At 46.0% G+C, this 19420-nt stretch overlaps 1 protein-coding gene across 2 annotated transcripts in view; it reads right to left on the bottom strand.

Moving 5' to 3' along the window:
* The window catches only part of ULK4 (unc-51 like kinase 4), a 1615551-nt gene that overhangs the window by 231941 nt on the left and 1364190 nt on the right, over positions 1-19420 (bottom strand). The window lies entirely within an intron of this gene.

Here is a 19420-nt window from a genome sequence, read left to right on the forward strand (position 1 = left end):
GGGTTTGGAGGCTGTTAGCATAGGGGAGGAGGACACTGAAGTGTGTGGCCCATGGTGGCATGGGGCATTGTCTGCTTGATCTTGACCATGACCCTGAAAGGACTGGGGTGTGCCTGTTTTGGGGGCAATTGGCCTTAATGTTACTTACCTTCAGTCACGCATTATCTGGTAGAGATTCTATCTAGCTGCAGATTCCATACACCCACCCATGCCTCCCGCTCTGCTCCTGGTTACTGGAACCCATGCTGGACTCTGAAGGAACCAAAGAAGCCTGCAACTCCCGAGACAACCTTGCCTTACAACATTGTTTCTCAGGCTCCTTCCAGCAATTGCAAAATTTCCACAGCCTTGCATCCTCTGGGGTCGTCAAGACGTCAGCTGCACCACAGAAGCAAGAAGGAATCTCCCTTGGAGTGAAGGAGTCAATATCCCTGCATCTGCAGGCACCTAAGGCAACAAAGACCGGATGCTGGGATCATCTGCCATCCGGCTCCAGGAAGAATTTCCAACACAGGTTGTGGTCTAAGTGGTCCCCTTGGTTCTCTCTACCTGCTGTTCAACTTGGGAGACAGTGAGTCCTTGCCTCTCCTTGCAGGACAGTACCCCTGTGCTCCACGACTCTTGCAGCAACCAAGGCTTGACGACTCCTGCTCCGAAGGATCTTCAGGCTCCAAGTAGCCCCGGCCTCCAGCACTTCATCCTTGCAAGGACAGTCCCCTCTCTGCTGCTCCAGCGACGTGATACTCATCTCCAAGTCTGGTGATTCTGCCTCACTGCAACTTACCGTACCAGCGGCAAGTGGGTTGCATCTGCTTTTACTGGCTCTCCTGACTGCTGAGGGTCACCCGGACTCCTCTCCAAGGGTCGAGTCCCCTGGACCTTGCTGGTCCTCTTCAGCTCTGCAACTCTTCTTTGGCTCCAACATGCATGTGCCAAGGCTTGTAGGTGGTCCTCCTGATCACTGACCAACTGCGACCCGGCGACCGATGTGGGACATCATCTGCACAGCTCCAAGGACTTCTGGGCTCCACAGGTGATCATCTTCTTCCCCCACCGACATGGATATTCATCCATAGAAGGGTGGGTAGTAGATCCTGCCCCTCCTGGACACTCCTGTGTGGACTAGGCTCTGTCTCCTTTTCCAGGTTCTCTTCTCCCAGAATCCTCTGTTGGGTTCCACTGGACTGGTCCTGGTCTTGCAATTTTCCACTTTCTAAGTCCCCTTGATAGCCCCCGGGAAGACCTATGCATTTCTGGTCACTGGGAGTCATCTAGGTACTCACCTTTTGGGGGTCCTGAGTTCTCCCTGCTCCCTTCTAACTACTCCACATCCTTGGGTGGGGGACTTCACTTCACATTCCACTATTTTAGTATATGATTTAGCCTCCCTATAGGGCCCTAATTATTTGTCAGTATTTCTCGCCAATGCTTGTTGTACCTAAAAGCTATTCCTAATATTGGCTGTGTGTAACTAATGTTTACTTACCTCCAGCTGGGGGACTGCCTATAAATAATCTTGCATAGTGTTACTATAATAAAGTACCTTTATTTTTGTAACACTGTGTGGTTTATTTCATGTGTGATAAGCTGCTGTGTAACTATTGTGGTATTGCAAGAGCGTAGATAAGTCTTGGCTGCTCACCACAGCTATTATTAGAGAGCCCTGGTTTCCTAGCCACTCTCGTCATTGACTAATAGGGGTTGCCTGGACCTGGTATATGGTGCAGACATCATAGGTGTCCACCCCACACCAGGCAAGCTTCCTACAGTGCTAGCGCAGTGGCAGCAGCCTTGCCTCTGGTGGAATGAGCTCTCAAGTGCTCAGGAGGCTGCTTCTTGGCCAGTGCATAGCAGATCATAATGCAGAGAATGACCCAGCGTGAAATGGTTGGTTTCTGTACTGCCCGACCTTTCTTTGCTCACACGTACCCCACAAAGAGTTGGTCATCCACCCGGAACTCTTTTGTGCGGTCAAGGTAGCACAACAACGCTCCTTTTGGGTTCAGTCTGTGGAGTTGCTCTTCTTCTTCTGAAGGATGCAGTGGAACAAAGAAGGTGGGCACGGTGATGATCTGACTCAGCTGAAATGGGGTCACCACCTTATGAAGAAAAGAGGCACAAGTTCTAAGTACCACCTTGTCAGGAAACATGGTGAGATACAGTGGCTTACATGAGAGAGTCTGCTTCTCACTCACCCTCCTGGCAGATGTTATTGCCACTAAGAAGGCTGTCTTGATAGTGAGCAGCCGGAGGGGACAGTTATGCAGTGGCTCAAAGGAAGCACAAACAAGAAATGTGAGATCCAGTTTTAAGTCCCACTGGGGCATAACAAAGGGCATACAATAGGTGATTTTAATAATGAAGGCTGATCAGGCAGCTGATATAATGCCGAAAAGGTGAAAAGATAGCCTTTGAGAGTGCCCAATGCAGAGCCCTGCTGTGCAAGAGATAAGACAAAGAGAAGAATGTCAGAGAGAGAAGCAGAAAGAGGATTAGTAGAGAAAACTGCCAGACTTCGGGAGGAAAGTTGAAGTCTGTCAACTGTAGCCGCTCAATCTCCTCGCATGAAGGTGTAGAGTTGAAAGATTTGGGTAGAGAACCTTTCCCTGCTGCTGAGACAGAAGATCTTTCCGAAGGAGTAGCCTGATTGGAGGATCGATGCTCATCTTCAGAAGCTCGGGATACCACACTCTTCATGCCTAGTCCAGAGCCACCAGGATCACTTGGGCTAGGTCATTCTTCCCTGAGAGTCAGTCTCACCGAAATCCAGGATAGAGGCCGAAACATTGGAATCATAACCTGAATATCCTGGACTTGCTGCCCGGAGGCCTGGAACTTTACTGTGTCAGAACAGCTTTGATGAAAGGGAGCTCCTGAGAGGGAGTCAGGTGTGACTTTGAAACGTTTATAGTGAACCCCAGCAAATGCAGAAGGTTCGCCATAGTCTGAAGGTGGGTGACAACAGCTGGGGGCGACAGAGCCTTCAGCAGCCAGTTGTTGAAGTAGGGGAAGACTGAAACCCCTAACCTGCACAGATAAGTGGCAACCACCGCCATCACTTTGGTGAACACCCGAGGGGCGCTGGTGAGGCCGAAGGGGAGAATGGTAAACGGAAAGTGCTCGTGGCCCACCTTAAACCGCAGGTAATGCCTGTGGGCAGGCAGGATGGGGATATGGAAATATGCATCCTGCAAGTCCAACGCTACCATCCTGTCTCCTTGGTCTACAGCAGACAAGATCTGAGCTGGAGTAAGCATCTTCACTGTATCCTTTTTGAGGAAGAGATTTAGACCCCATAATTCCAGAAAAGGGCGAAGGCCCTTGTTCTTTTTAGGTATCAGAAAGTAGAAGAATAACAACCACTGTCTACTTCTGATATCAGGACCCTTTCAATGGCTCCCTTGGTTAAGAGAGATGTAATTTCCTCGTGAAGCAAAACAAGTGATCCTCCATCAGCCTTTATTTTTGAGGGAGGTGCTGGGAGAGGGAAAGACTGGAAGGGAAGGGAATAGCCCTTCTCTATGTTCGCAAGACCCATCGTCCGATGCTATTGACCGCCAGTGAGAGAGAATAAATAAAATTTTCCCTCCAACTGAATGCAAATGGTCTTGCAGGATCACACCAGGAGTGCTTGGACGCTGTGGAGGAGGGGGACTGGGTGGTGGACGACTTCTGACCAGACCCTTCTGGTTCTGAAGGTACCACATCTCCGTCCCCGTGCAAGATGTTGGTCTGGTGGAGTACAGTGGCTGGTCTGTGGGTGGCGTGGTACCCTGCCCATTCATAAGCCTCGAGAGGGGCAATAGACAGACTTGGCCATAGCCCTGGAATCCTTGAAGCGCTCCATCACTGAGTCTGCCTTTTCGTCAAATAGGCAGGACCCATTGAAGGGCATGTCCATGAGGTTTGTCAGGACATCCCCCAAAAACAAAGAGGAATGAAGCAAGGCATGGCCTTGAAGGGCCACCATCAACAAAATTGCTCTACCCAGCGAGTCAGTCGCTGACGGTAAACTTGGCTGCATCTCTGCCATCTTTAAATGCTTGTGAGAGAGTGGCCCGCACGTCCTCTGGGATGACCTGAGGCAGAACCTGAGCCACCAAATCCCATAGAATATGGGGAAAATGGCCCAATAGGCATGACGTGTTTACCGACCTCAATGCCAGGCTGGAGGAAGAGAACATCTTCATCCCTAACTGGTCCAGCCTCTTGGATTCCCTATCCGGGGGAGCAGAAGGGAAGGCGCCATGGGAAGTGGAGGCTTGGACCACTAAGCTCTCTATGGTGGGGTGTTATGTGAGGAAGCTAGGATCACTTGGAGCTGGGCAATGGCGGTGGCCAATTGTCCTATTTACAGGCACCCCAGTGCTGGGTTTGGACCACGTCCCCAGCAGGACATCCGTGAGGGCTTTATTAAAGGATAACATTGGTTGACATGTGGAAACCCCTGGCTTAAGCAACTCTGTTGGAGGTTAGTCCTGACTGGCACCATAGGAAGATCTAGGTCCTAGACCTCTGCTGCCCAATGCACCACTGTCACGTACGTTCTCTTTATCCTAATGAGACTACTGGATTTGGGCGGCAGAATCACTTGCACTATGGGAGACTGAGTCCACCCACTACAGGTGACACCTGTCGGCCTAATCCGGGTTTTGCTCCGGCTGACTAGCCGTGCCTCATCTCCACCCCAGAGCAGGGATGATTGGGCATCCGAGCGCATGACACAATTGACTCCTCCGGGAAATCGTGGTCACTCAGATCACATCCGTTTCTCTCAGTTACATTAGACTCACATATACAAGGACAATCAGAGGCAGAATATAATTCAATAAGATTTTATTGAAGTAACCACATCTTATATAATAAAGCATGTACTGCAATAACTAGGACGATGAAGCATGACAGGATTAAAATTGTGACAAGGAGAGTTAAGCATAAAAATAATGCTATCATATTGTCACTAGAATCATTAAAATAGTTCCTACCTAGGCTATGTTAAAGCAACAGCAGGTTAAGCTCTAATTCTGCCCTTCAGGTTCCACTAAGAAGACATCATCCCTCATACCTAAGCAAGAGGCCGGTAGTCTACTTAAGCAGCTGCATCAAAGCAATCAGCATACAGTCGTAATCATCTGGTTGAAATCTCTGATGTTCCAAGAAAGTATCCCTAAGTAAGAGTGTGTATGTTTCTATGAACACTAAAGACAAAGCGTTACCTCGTTTGCCGGCAACCTATCTTACTGCAGCCTTGAGAAAAGCACAGAGTGAAAGAAATGTCTTGTTAAAGAATGCAGTGCTGGCTTATGCAAAGAACAGCTAGATAGAGAAAATAAAACAAGACCGCAAAAGTGGCTATTGTTCAAATAATAGACAAAGCTGAATAAAATATATCTAGGTTAAAGTGCACAGCAGCAGGCCTAGTTTGCTAAAATAATGTGTATGAAGCTGTAAATAAAATAGTTACACAACACCCTCCCCTTGCCGGTTCACAGCATAATTATGTATAAAAGCTACTAAAACTCAAACTAAGACATACATATAAGAAGGTCAATAATTACACGTTAAAAAGACACTTGAGCATGTGTAAAAAGGACAATTTAAAATAGTAACTGTGGCATAAAAAGGGCTGAATTTCAAGAGTCAGAGCCATTATAGAAGTTGCCAATCGAATCCAAGATAACTGAAGACAGGAAATCTTCCACTTCGGCAGGTGATAAAGTAGGAAGTTCATCACCAAGGAAAACCAAGGAGCATTCGTGTTCCAAAGGCTGAGCTATGGCCAAGGCAGCAGCATTCTGTGGTGTGCCCAACAATATGTTTAGAGCTGCATCATCCACAAAAGGAAACTCATAAGCTGCTTTCAGTAGCAAACACACCCTCAACATGCATGTTTGGTAATGAGCCCTCAGCGAGAACATCAACAGATCAGCGTCCAGTGAAAGCAAGCGCTACGTAGAAAGACAAACTTTCAGTGCATGTTGGAACAAGCACCAGAGGCACCGAAACACAGACTGCACACAATGCAAAACCGGTCTGAATGACAGAGACCAGTCACACTCCAATTGCTCCAGGAGTGATGCTCCAAAGTACTGAATCATGCATTCACGACACAGCTGCGCTGATGGGAGTGCTTTGAGTCCTCCTCGTTGTGGCAGGACAGCCATTGCGCAGAAAAAGTAGCAATAGCAAGATGCCACCTATTATAGACAAATCTATCGGAAATCCCCAAAAAATAACTGGAGAATATTGAGTGGATGGATGATGGTACTAAGCCAAATAGAGAGGAGAAGGTGTGAACGAAACCAGAACCAACAGCCTTAAAGAAATGTGCAATTCCAGTAGTAATGGACGCAATAAATATTCATCCCACGAGCTCACCAAAGTTGGAACTTAAAAGGGACTTTATCTCTGCTGCCACCTGAAGTGCATAGGTCTCGTGTGCAGATGTGAGCGCCACATATTTTTTAAACAATAAAGCCTTGAGTCTGCTCAACTTGTCAAAATTCCCATTTGAAGTAGCGATATGGGGCCAAATCTCAGCTATTTCCCTCTGTCGTATAGGAGGAAAAAGTACATTCCCGCAGCACGTAGTAATCTTAGAGACCGAAATGACAAACTATTCCGGCTCGCATCCCACAACAGTTTTCACTATTGAGGAGGACATATCTGCCATTTGAGAGCACCCGGAATGCAGGTCCAATCAAGGGGACTGGGACTCCCTTCAGATAACAAGCCAAGTTTGCTGCCAAAGCATTATACGCCCCATGCAAGGACAGCTGTTTACAAACCACTGAATGGCTGACAGAAGTCTTGCATTCACTACCGCTAAGAAAGACCTCTTTCATGCCACTGAGACATTTGTACAAGAAGGGCACCTCCCACACCTCATGGATGTAACCATCTTCTAGCCATTCATATCTGCCTACTGGAATGTGTTTTAAGCAGGACGTGAAATGAAGTGTTGAAATAGGCAGATTAATAACTCTGTGTATTACCCACTTAGCAGATGGTATTTCAGCCACAGTAAAAGGCAACTTCTCTAATTTTTCAATATTTAACATGACATAATTTGCTTCTTCCTTAGCCATTAGTAGTTGTTGTTGTGTTAAATTAAATGTGGAACATATGTCCCTTGTCCTAACGTGTTGCCAGGGAACCCGACCTGCCTTCAGTGTTTGTAGTGTCCTAGCCAGCTGCATAATGGACCTTAGTTGATTCTGTCCATGGTGTAAAGAAGACATGTCACTTTGTATTATGTCTATTGCAGAAGAAACAATGTTGTTTAAGGTGTATATCTGGTCGGACAGAGTATTAATCCCATTATCTATAACAACTAATGCCTTCTGTAAGTTTTCCTGATCTATTTGCCTTAACCGGGCAGCAGCTTCTTTTTGAGAAAGCTTCCATATTTCATTATAGGCTGCATATAAGAAGCACTTTCTGCAATGTTTTCTGGAGCCTAACAGGAAATCCAGGAGACAGAAGACTGAGGTGATTTCTAACAGCATCTAGTGAGGAACTCTTCAACCATTGCTGGCATAGTTTCCAAACACTTTATTTTGTTACTATACCCGGGTGTTCGGATGACACATAGCGAGGGTTTGGCCTACTTGTTCTAAAAAATCCCATTGAGTTTATAAAACGTTTATGACACCCTTTGGTATCTATTGGTCATAAACCACACGTTGGGACGTGAAAGTGAAGCTTTAAATATGCCATTCTGGACCCATTCATCGAGTGGATATTCAGTTATCAGCTTTAAAATTTTGCAAGGGCAGGAATACTGGCCACATTCATTTCCTTTATCTTTGCTAAGCCTAAATAACTTGTCTGTTGTACAGTTTCATCTAAAAATATCATTTGGACAGGTATCAGGCATGCTCTAAATAAAGCTTCCTTTCCCCTTATTTGCCAATTTTTTGTTCGCCACACACTTTTTAAGTCAATCGACCAATATTCATAGCCTTCTATAGCCAACTGGGAAACAAAGGAATCCAAATAAATGAATTTTGTATCTGTCAATAATATATGTACATTTTCCTTCAATGGCAATTTGAAATAATATGACCTGCATTTTTTACATTATGCCAAGAAAAATATGCACTTTTTCAGAATATGTTTTAGAACTCCCTTGTGGTGGAGTTGGACAATGCTACCATTGTGTGAAATTAAAAATAGTTTTTGGGGTACTTGGTCTATGAATGAAATTGTGTCCATAATAATTATAGCAAAACATGTCACCATAATTCTCTTTAGATTGCTAAACATCCTCACTTTCAAATACAGTAAAATACTGCAAATCAGTCATCATAGCATCAACTGTTTTTACAACCAAGTCATCAGAAACAACTCTGGGTATTATTAAATCGCTCATAGAAAGTTTAAACACATATGGTATTTGAATGACCTCCGTGGGGCCGTATATATCAAATCTGACTTTATCTCAAACAATCCCATCAGGAATTGGTACAGCGGAAATGTTCACGAAAGACAAGTCTCTGCGGACCTTGTGAGAAGAAAAATTGGGTTTTATGACCTCATCCACCAATTCAACTGTCGATCTTTCAGGAGGGTAATGACCATGTATTAATAGAAAGAATATTATGACAAAGCCAATCCAAAGGAGGAAAGCTAATATAGTCAAGGAAAGCCACAGATAGTTCCATGGGAAAATAAAGTAATTTGTTTTAAGCTAGTTTATCAGCTTAAGTGTTTTTGGCAGTTCAGATGTAGAAGAGGCAAATGATTCTGAAAAAGTGTCATTGCTGTCGACAAAGCATCCAGAAGCACTTTGTGCATAAGCTGGAGCCGTATTTGTAGGATGAAAACTGGTAGGGTTCTCCCATAGTGGTTCACAGTAAATGATGCCATTGTCTATGTTGAAGTTGTGTCAAATTGATCAGTTATTTCTTTATCGTTTGTTCTAACAAATGTTAGTGGAACTAATGCAAGATCATTTTCCACCCTCCCCAAGCTCAGAGAGGTGTCCGCTTTGCTGCTCAAAACTTGTAGAGAGACATCTCGGCCAGTAGTGAGAGGGATTCGGGAAATAATGGCTGCTCCTCTTGGCCTGCTGTGCAGGATCGGCCACATGGTTTAACTTGACATAGTCAATTGAGACAAAGCGTTTTTTCTTCAGTGCCAGGCAACAGTGGTAGAATGACAGTTCTGGTACTGTGTATTCCCAGGACTGGGACTGGTGCATGATAAGAAGGGCCAAACTCCTTTTTCACAGCAACTTTTTCACATACTAGATCTCCAACCTTTGGAATCCAGCCGGTAGATGTTATTGGTACATCCTTCATTCCCGCGGAGGCAGCACTGGCAGAAGCATTGTTATCACTGAACTGTTGTAATTCCTGCAAGATAGTGACACTTTCATTTATGTAAAAAGGTGTTTCTGCCGCCTCCACGCCAGGACCATCAAGATCTGGAACATACCTTCGAGTTCCAAACAGGCACTAGTATGAAGTACGACTCCACCCCTTCCCCCCCCCAGGGACCTTCTAGGCAGATTGTTAAGTGCTCTCTGGACTCCATACAGGTGATTAAACCAACTACGACCCGTACCTATTACCTTAGCTGTTAAAGACTGCTTTAAATCATGGTTTCATCGCTCCACAACACTATATCCATCGGGATGAAATGGAGACGAGTAATTCAGTTGGACACCTAACAAAGCCATGGCGTCCCTGAATGCCCTTGAGGCTAAAGCAGGGCCCTAGTCCGAGTGGAAAGCCGCAACTGCATATGTGCAGATAAAGACTTGCAAATCTTTAATAACTGTCCGAGCATCAGCCGAGCGTTGCGACCACACCCATAGAAATCTGGAGCAAGAGCCAACAGTGACTAAGATGTATTTGTATGCACCATCTGGTGTAAGGGGACCACAGTGGTCCAAATACACACATTGTAAAGGTTTGTTGGAAATTCGGAGAGGTGTCTGCAGTGGGCGTTTGACGGTGAAACCCTAAATTTGTTGGCAAATGTCACAGTAAAGAACATACTGCTTGGTCTGTTTGTATAGACCTGGCCACCAATAACGTGCTTGTAATAATGATACTGTAAAACCACACCAGCATGGGCAAATGCAACCATCTCATGCACTGCTTTCATCAATTCTGGTCTTATGTCTTTATTGGGAATTACTCGAACTCCCATGCCTGGTATTTTTACTTCGGCTTCAAGGAAGCCTCCCATTCGGTAGGAATATTTAGCAGGAAATGCTTTTGGATAGGGCGTGCCTTCAGCTGTAGCTTTCACGGCAGCCCATATGTCATCGTCCAGTTTAGTTCCAGAATGAGTTACTGCAGCAACAGAAGCAATAGCTACTGATTTAGCTGCTTCATCAGCCATAGATGTGAATTCCAACGCGCTGGTGTCGAAGTGTGTGCATAACATGGACATTTGGTAGAGTTCCTTCAGATTCGCTACTTTCCCCCCCATAGAAGTCTGTGTTTAATGGTGTTGCCTTTAAAATCTCTGAACCCATTCTAGCACCAGTAATGCAGGTATTCATTGAAGGACTGGACACAATAGTATGAATCACAGACAAGCAGTGTTAGCTGTGCTGGATCCATATGTTCCAGTTCCATCACCAGAGCCTTTAGCTATGCTAGTTGTGCTGTGCAATCCTTTAGGATTTGCATGAATGTATGCTGGGGACAAAATTTATTATCCTCCATGTAGCCACTTATGACTGCGCAAGCAGCGGAGTATTGATGCTTTATGCCTATTGCTAGTTGTGCTGAGCCATCGGTGTACATGACTCTTTGATATTGATCAATGTGTGCCGGAACTGGGTATTCTAGTTCATATTGCAAAAATTCTTGAGTTTGTAACTTTAGGTCAAAAATGTAGTCGACATCAGTGGTTGTCAAAGACGTTGCCCATTGAATCTAACGTGGATTTAATGCTTTAGCTTTTGGAACGCTGGCTTTGGTAACAGCCTTAAGGGCTGGAATTAGAGATACAACAATAATGCGTTTCCACTGGGCCAGTGGTCTTTCTTTAATGACAGCCATCTTTTAAGAACCACAGGTTCAAGATTTACAAGTAATACTTTAAATGTAAGGTAGTTCACTTAGATACTTTAGGAACTTTGAATAAAAGCAATATCATATACAGTCTTTGTAAAAATGGCACTAAGCTATTTTCAAAGTGGACACAGTGCAAAAATCAACAGTTCCTGGGGGAGGTAAGTAAAGGTTAGGTTTGAAGGTAAGTAAGACACTTACAAGTCTCAAAGTTGGGGCATAGGTAGCCCACCGTTGGGGGTTCAAGGCATCCCAAAGTTGCCACACTGGCAGCTCAGGGCCGGTCAGGTGCAGAGGTCAAAAAGGTGCCCAAAATACATAGGCTTCAATGGAGAACAGGGGTGCCCCGGTTCCAGTCTGCCAGCAGGTAATTACCCGCGTCCTCGGGGGGGCAGACCAGGGGGTTTTGTTAGGCACGGGGGGGACACAAGAAGGCACAGAAAGTACACCCTCAGCGGCACAGGGGCGGCCGGGTGCAGTGTGCAAAGAAGTAGCTGGTTTTGAACAGGGCCGCTGTTCACAGGAGTTTCTTGGTCCTGTAGTCCAGGGCAGTCCTCTGAGGCTTCAGACGTTGCTGGTCCCTGTCGGATGCGTCGCTGGAGCAGGTTTTTGAAGTTGGAGACAGGCCGGTAGGGCTGGGGCCAAATCAGTTGTCGTCTTTTTCCTTGTCTGCAGACTTGTAGGTCAGCAGTCCTTCTTCTTTCTTCAGGTTGCAGGAATCTGATTTCCTGGGTTCTGGGGAGCCCCTAAATACAGAATTTAGGGGTGTGTTTAGGTCTGGGAGGGCAGTAGCCAGTGGCTATTGTCCTTGAGGGTGGCTACACCCTCCTTGTCTCTCCTCCCTGAGGGGAGGGGGGCACATTCCTAATCATATTGGGGGAATCCTTCAAAACCAAGATGGAGGATTTCTAAAGGCAGGGGTCACCTCAGCTCAGGGCACCTTAGGGACTGTCCTGACTGGTGGATGACTCCTCTTTGTTTTTCTCATTATCTCCCCTGGACTTGCTGTCAAAAGTGGGGGCTGTGTCGGGGGGGGGGGGCATCTCCACTAGCTGGAGTGCCCTAGGGCATTGTAACGCGAAGCTTGAGCCTTTGAGGCTCACTGCTAAGTGTTACAGTTCCTGCAGGGGGGAGGTGTTAAGCATCTCCACCCAGTGCAGGCTTTGTTTCTGACCTCAGAGAGCACAAAGGCTCTCACCCCAGGGGGTCAGAAACTCGTCTCTCAGCAGCAGGCTGGCAAAGACCAGTCAGTCCTGCACTGAAGGATTGGGTAAAATACAGGGGGCATCTCTAAGATTCCCTCTGTGTGCATTTTTTAATAAATCCAACACTGGCATCAGTCTGGGTTTTTTATTATTCTGAGAAGTTTGATACCAAACTTCCCAGTATTCAGTGTAGCCATTATGGAGCTGTGGAGTTTGTTTTTGACAAACTCCCATACCATATACTTAATATGGCCACACTGTACTTACAATGTCTAAGAATAGACTTAGACACTGAAGAGGCATATTGCTCTTAGAGCTATGCCCTCACCTGTGGTATAGTGCACCCTGCCTTAGGGCTGTAAGGCCTGCTAGAGGGGTGACTTACCTATGCCACAGGCAGTATTTTGTGGACATGGCATCCTGAGGGGGATGCCATGTCGACTTTGCCTTTTTGCTTCCCATCAACACACACAATCTACAATGGCAGTGTGCATGTGTTAGGTAAGGGGTCCCTTAGGGTGGCACAACATATGCTGTAGCCCTTACGGACCTTCCCTGGTCACAGGGCCCTTGGTACCACTGGTACCTTTTACAAGGGACTTATCTGTGTGCCAGGGGTGTGCCAATTGTGGAAACAATGGTACATTTTAGGTGAAAGAACACTGGTGCTGGGGCCTGGTTAGCAGGGTCCCAGCACACTTATCAGTCAAGTCAGCATCAGTATGAGGCAAAAAGTGGGGGGTAATTGCAACAGATAGCCATTTCCTTACAAATATCCAGTGTTGTTTTGTATTTTTTACGTACTATGTTGTTCATGAGTGCTGTGCTGTGTGAGGTTTGTATAGCGCATGTGCGTGTATGACTGTTTAAGTGTCTGTAGTCTAAGACTATTCTGTATGAGTGGTCCAGCTAAGCTACTGGGAATAAGGGATCATTAACTGGTGAGACACAGGGTTTGATTACGCCCTGGTACTCCAGTTGTGTGAGGATTTCTCTCACAGGTGCTTTAGCGTCATGTTTTATTGGATACTGTGGTTGAGGATCAGGTTGATTTTTAATTGGAATTACATGATGGGGGAATCTTTATCCCACCCTATGTGGTTGTGATATAATGCGGGTGCTGCGCCAATGCCCAATCGATGGCATAGGACTCTGCGAGCTCATCTGGCACAAGGGGTGAGAAAGAAGGTTTAATGACCTGTTCTCCATATGGGCAAGTACGACAAATTCAGGTGACCAATCCCTTTCAGCCAGTAGAATATCATATATGTTTACGACGTGGTCCCAAAAGATTGCATCGATTGTGTGTTCAATGTCTCCTTCTAACTGTAATGTTATTTTGTACACCCCATCAGGCATGGAGACACGCATGTCTGCAGTTTCAACTTGTAAGAAGTCGTCAGTTGTTTTCACCTCCAGAACTGCAACTGCTGCCAATTTTTTTGTTGAGGAACATCCCGGAGCTGCATGCGCACTGCTAGCACAACTACTTCCCTTTTAAGGTTACTTTTGATATAATTGAGGATACTTTGGCAAAATTGCCCATTAGTTGCATTCCCAGGTCCAGGGCCGGGGCAGCGCTGTATTCATCTTGTATTTGTTTCAACACTTCTGATATATTGGCAAGTGTTGTTGTACCGTGTGTGGTAGAATAGAGCATGGCAAATACCATGCCTCAAGTATTGCAGTTATCTAGGGTGGGAACCTTTCCAAATGGCAAGTTAATATTCTATGCTTATCCTTAGGTCGCGTATGAGGAAATACTGCTTCCAGTGCATTTATTTTTTTGCGCTAATCAAAAAGGAATCTCTTCTCGTTTGGCAGGTACTTTACCCATGATCTAATGTAAAGTTGCAGGATTAATGCCTGGCGTTACGGCATGTGGTTGTGCCGGAGCAGCACGTGCTGGGTTTGTGTTAAATGTGTGCATTACAACTGTACTTATCGTCTATATATTGCCATCATCTCAGCATATAAGCGACGGACTTCAGCTGCTGTTAAGTTCGCGGCAGAAGGGTAAGGTGTCTATGTGGCCAATAAAGGCCAGGTAGGACCATCATTACTTAGAGAACCTAACCTAGCATGTAGAATGGTATGGGGTAGGGCACCATCAAGCCAATTATTATATTCTTGATAAGATAGAGGTATTTCTAAATATGCATATGCTCTGTATTGTGCAGCTGTGTTTGCAGGTGGATAGTGATGAAATGTATTTGTGTTCCCATCAGCTGCTGGAAATGTGACCCAAGAATGAAAAAATTCTGTTCTATAGGCTGGATGAGCCTCAACAACAAATGTAACTGGACCTCCCCTGGGCCGTTAGGCCATGTGCCAATAAATGTGCAGTAAAGGGTGGTCACATATTGACTGCAATTGCTAACTGTTGTGGGCTTGCCATGATGAATGGTCAATTTTTGTTCAGAGATAAGCACACCAAATGGGGATTGTTAGACTTTTAATCCTTGGCGTGGTCTCCCTCAACTTTTTGCCTCTGTTTCCCAGGTTGTTGAAGTGTGCTGGACTCTGTTTGTGCTGTTTTTTGTTGTTTTTTTGCTGTTTTTGTTACTCCCGCCACTTTACCACTGCAAACCAGTGCTAAAGTGCAAGTGCTCCTATACAAAATGTGTATGTAGTTGGTTTATCCATGATTGGCATATTTGATTTACTTGTAAGTCCCTAGTAAAGTGCACTAGAGGTGCCCAGGGCCTGTAAATCAAATGCTACTAGTGGGCCTGCAGCACTGGTTGTACCACCCATATAAGTAGCTCTGTAATCATGCCTCAGACCTGCCACTGCAGTGTCTCTGTGCAGTTTTTAACTGTAAATTCGACTTGGCAAGTGTACCCACTTGCCAGGCCTAAACCTTCCATTTCCTTACATGTAAGACACCCCTAAGGTAGGCCCTAGGTAGCCCCAAGGGCAGGGTGCAGTGTATGGTTAAGGTAGGACATATAGTAATGTGTTGTATATGTCCTCACAGTGAAATATTGCTAAATTCATTTTTCACTGTTGCAAGGCATGTCCCTCTCATAGGTTAACATGGGGGCTACCTTTAAATATGATTAAAGTGTAGATTCCCTTTGGGAGCGGATAGACATGGAGTTTGGGGTCTCTGAGCTCACAATTTAAAAATACATCTTTTAGTAAAGTTGATTTTAAGATTGTGTGTTTGTAAATGGCACTTTTAGAAAGTGGGAATTTTCTTGCTTAAACCATTTCTGTGACTCTGCCTGTTAGTGGATTCCCTAACTGGGTCAGTTTGAAAGTTGGGCTGGTTACACCTCTCACTAGACAGTGACACAAAGGGAGCTGGGGTGTAGTCTGCATTTCCTGATAAGCCATCTGTGCTAGGAGGGAGAGGAGGAGTGGTCACTCACACCTGAAAGGGCTGTGCCTGCCCTCACACAATGCAGTCTCCAACCCCCTGGTGTTTGTCTGGGGCCTGGCCTCGGCAAGGCAGGATTTCACAAACAAGAGAGACTTTGCTTTGAAGTACGCCTACTTCAAAGGACAAAATGGGTATAAGAGGGGCACCCAAAACCACAGACTTTAGAACACTTCTGGAAACCAAGAGGAACCTCTGCCTGGAGAACATCTGAAGAGCTGAGGAAGGACAGCTGCCCTGCCTGTGACTGTGCTTTGTGGGGCCCTCCTGCAGTTGCTGCTTCTGCCTGTGCTAGAGAACAAAGACTGGGCTTTGTGTTGCATTCCTTCTGTTGAACAACTCTCCAAGGGCTTGGTTTAGAGCTTGCTTCCTGTTGTTTGAAGTCTCAGAGACAGCAAAGACTTCGCTCTGCCAACACCTGGAGTCTCTGGAAAGACTCCTACTCTGCCAAGTTGTGCCCATCCAGTTCCTGGAACCCTGAAAGGAGAAGCTGGCAGCTCAAGAGTGAGAAATCCACGCACCGACCTCCCTGCGGGGAAAAGATCGACGCAACACCGATCGGCGGCTGAAAAATCGATGCACCGCCGGCTTTGCAGCTGAAAATCAACGCTCGACTGCAGCAGGACCGGAAGATCGACTTGAGGCTGGTGAGATCGCCACCCGCGCTGTGTGGTTTTTAGATCATCGTGCGGCTGGATTTCTGATGCAAACACCGCTGAGCGTGTAAAAACGAGGCAAGGCTGCCCAGACCCGAGAGTGCTGTTCAAATAGACGCATTGTTCTCCTGCGGAGAGAAGAAACGACGCACGCCGACTCGAGTGAAGGAGAAACAATGCAAAGTCTAGCTCGTGAGTGATATCGACGCATTGCAAGCCCTTTTTGGTGCACACTCACCCGTGCGGGGTTATTTTTGACGCACCAAGGTACATTTTTACGCTAACAGAGTTAGCATTGTGTTTAAAACTACAAGAAGACTCTTTTTGCTTTTTAATTGATAACTTTACTTTTGTTTTGTGGATTTTTGTCATTTTGGTCTTGTTTTGTTTAGATAAATATTTTCTATTTTTCTAAACCTGTGTTGTGTAATTTTGTAGTGTTTCATTATGTTACTGTGTGTGTTGGTACAAATACTTTACACCTATCACTCTGAAGTTAAGCCTACTGCTCGTGCCAAGCTACCAAGGGGGTAATCAGGGGTTAGCTGAGGGTGATTCTCTTTTACCCTGACTAGAGTGAGGGTCCTTGCTTGGACTGGGTGGGGGTAACCTGACTGCTAACCAAAGACCCCATTTCTTACAGGGATTATCCTTTTAGAGTTCAAGCTTGAACAACCTACAGCATTAGGTAGGTGCTCCCTACTTCACTGAGGAGGAAAATCCTCAATACTACAGACGTCTCCGCATATAGTACTGAGGTGTCTGTGTATGTAGTCAAACAGAGATACTCAGGAGAACCCGAAAATTAGAGCCTGGCAAAACGTTGGTGGCGCCATGTCGCGTAGGCTCCCATTATCCTAATGAGACTACTGGATTTGGGCAGCAGAATCACTTGCACTGTAGGAGACTGAACCTACTACAGGTGACACCTGTCGGCCTAATCTGGGTTTTGCTCCTGCTGACTAGCAGTGCCTCATCTCCACCCAAGAGCAGGGATGATTGGGCAACCGAGCGCATGACACAATTGACTCCTCAGGGAAACCGTAGTCACTCAGATCGCATCCATTTCTCTCAGTTACATTAGTCTCACATATACAAGGACAATCAGAGGCAGAACAGAATTCAATAAGATTTTATTGAAGTAACAGCATCTTAGATAATAAAGCATGTACTGCAATAAGCATGAAGCATGATAGGATTAAAATTGTGATAAGGAGAGTGAAGCCTAAAAATAACGATATCATATTGTCACTAGAATCATTAAAATAGTTCATACCTAGCCTGTGTTAGAACACAGCATGTTAAGCTAATTCTGCCCTTCAGAGAAGCCATCATCCCTCATACCTGAGCAAGAGGCCTGGAGTCTACTTAAGCAGCTGCAGCAAAGCACTCAGCAATCAGCATACAGTCGTGGTCATCTGGTTAGAATCTCCCTCTAACATACATGGGTCAAAGTCGTGTTTTTATAATAAAACAGCTGATATTCCAAGAAAGGATCCCTGCGTAAGAGCGTGTATGTTTCTATGATGAACACTAGAGACAAAGCGTTACCACGTTTGCTGGCAACTAATCTTACTGCAGCCTTCAGAAAAGCACAGAGTGAAAGAAATGTCTTGTTTAAGAATGCAGTGCTGACCTAGGGAAAGAACAGCTAGATGAAGAAAATAAAACAAGACTGCAAATGTGGATGCTGTTAAAATAATAGACTAAGCTGAATAAAATATATCTAGGTTAAAGTGCACAGCAGCAGGCCTAGTTTGCTAAAATAACGTGTATGAAGCTGTAACTAAAATGGCTACACAACACCACCAGACGCCAGGAAATTCCAAAGTTAAGGAATTTAAAGGTAAGGAATCTGCAGCTAGAAGTCTCTATCAGATGTTGGTTGTACAATAACTTCTCAGAGTAGCCTTAAAAGGAGAGAAACTGTTCAGGATACTGCCTAGGAGAGAATTACTTGCTTGTTTATGTAGCCACCATAGGAGATGAGAGCATGCCAGTATCTGGAGAGGTGGCCAGTCCATTGACCTCTCGAACTCTTCATACCAGTCCATTGGCTTCAATTGGAACTCCAGAGGGTCCTGAGACCCCTCCCGTTCCTCACCAATGCCTAGCTGATCGTAAAAATGCTCAGGCAATGATCTGGCACCTGTTGGCACCGTCTGTGCCGGAATCGGTGTCATGTGATGCCGTTCCAGCTCTTGGATCATTGGTTATTAAAATGGCGCTCGTGCCACTGGTGGGCGCCGATAGCTTCAACATCATAAGTGACGCTGGAGGAGGCCTACTGTGTGGACTCATGTCATTCCAGATCCAACATCAGATCCCATCGGCGCCATGGCCGAAGCTGCCAGCTTGGAACCTGATGGGGACTCTGCCAACCCCACGGGCCCAAAGGCATGCGGGCAGGTCCAGCCAGCTCAAAAACTAGACGCATGGTCTCAAAAATCTTTGAGGTGAGTGGGGGTTTCCCATGGCTCCTGGAAGCGTCAGAGTTGGCCCTGGCAACGGTTCTGCGGAACCATGCTCCCGATCAATGTTCCCGACTCACCTCATCGCCCGACGGGCTAGGTGAAGTCGAAGTCCGCTTGGACTTCTTCTTCTTCTTGTGCCTCTTCCTCGAGTGCCCGGAGGATCTTGAGTGGAAGAAGACGACTTGGGGCTCTTGGAGGAGTCCCACGACCTCCTCCTCAACCAGGATTGTGACCACCGAGTGAGTCACACTTGCCGACCTTTACTGCGGGGCCACCGTTAAATTCAGGGACCACTCCCTCAAAGCTTTGGGAGACATGGCCCAGCTGCCGGAACACGACTTTGAGTTGTGGTCTCAGTCTAGGCACCAGAGATACACCCGATGGGGGTCCGTCACTAACATGGCATGGTGGCATGCGCGGCACGGCTTGAACCCAATCTGCCTCAATGTCATCCCTGCGCAGACAAAAAAAGTCTTGACAAAAGGGTTGAAAAAAGACCTGTCAAAAAAGACAGAGGGTAGCTCTATTCCGGATCTACGTTTTAACCAGCACGGAAGGAAAAGAACTGATGTATGCACACCTAGGTGGTGCCTTTATAGGTGACCATGACACCAGAGATGGGTCCAATGACGCCGATGCCACCCCGGGATCTGAATGACACCAC

Source organism: Pleurodeles waltl, chromosome 10, assembly GCF_031143425.1.
Source record: "Pleurodeles waltl isolate 20211129_DDA chromosome 10, aPleWal1.hap1.20221129, whole genome shotgun sequence".
In the NCBI taxonomy this organism is placed as follows: Eukaryota; Metazoa; Chordata; class Amphibia; order Caudata; family Salamandridae; genus Pleurodeles; species Pleurodeles waltl.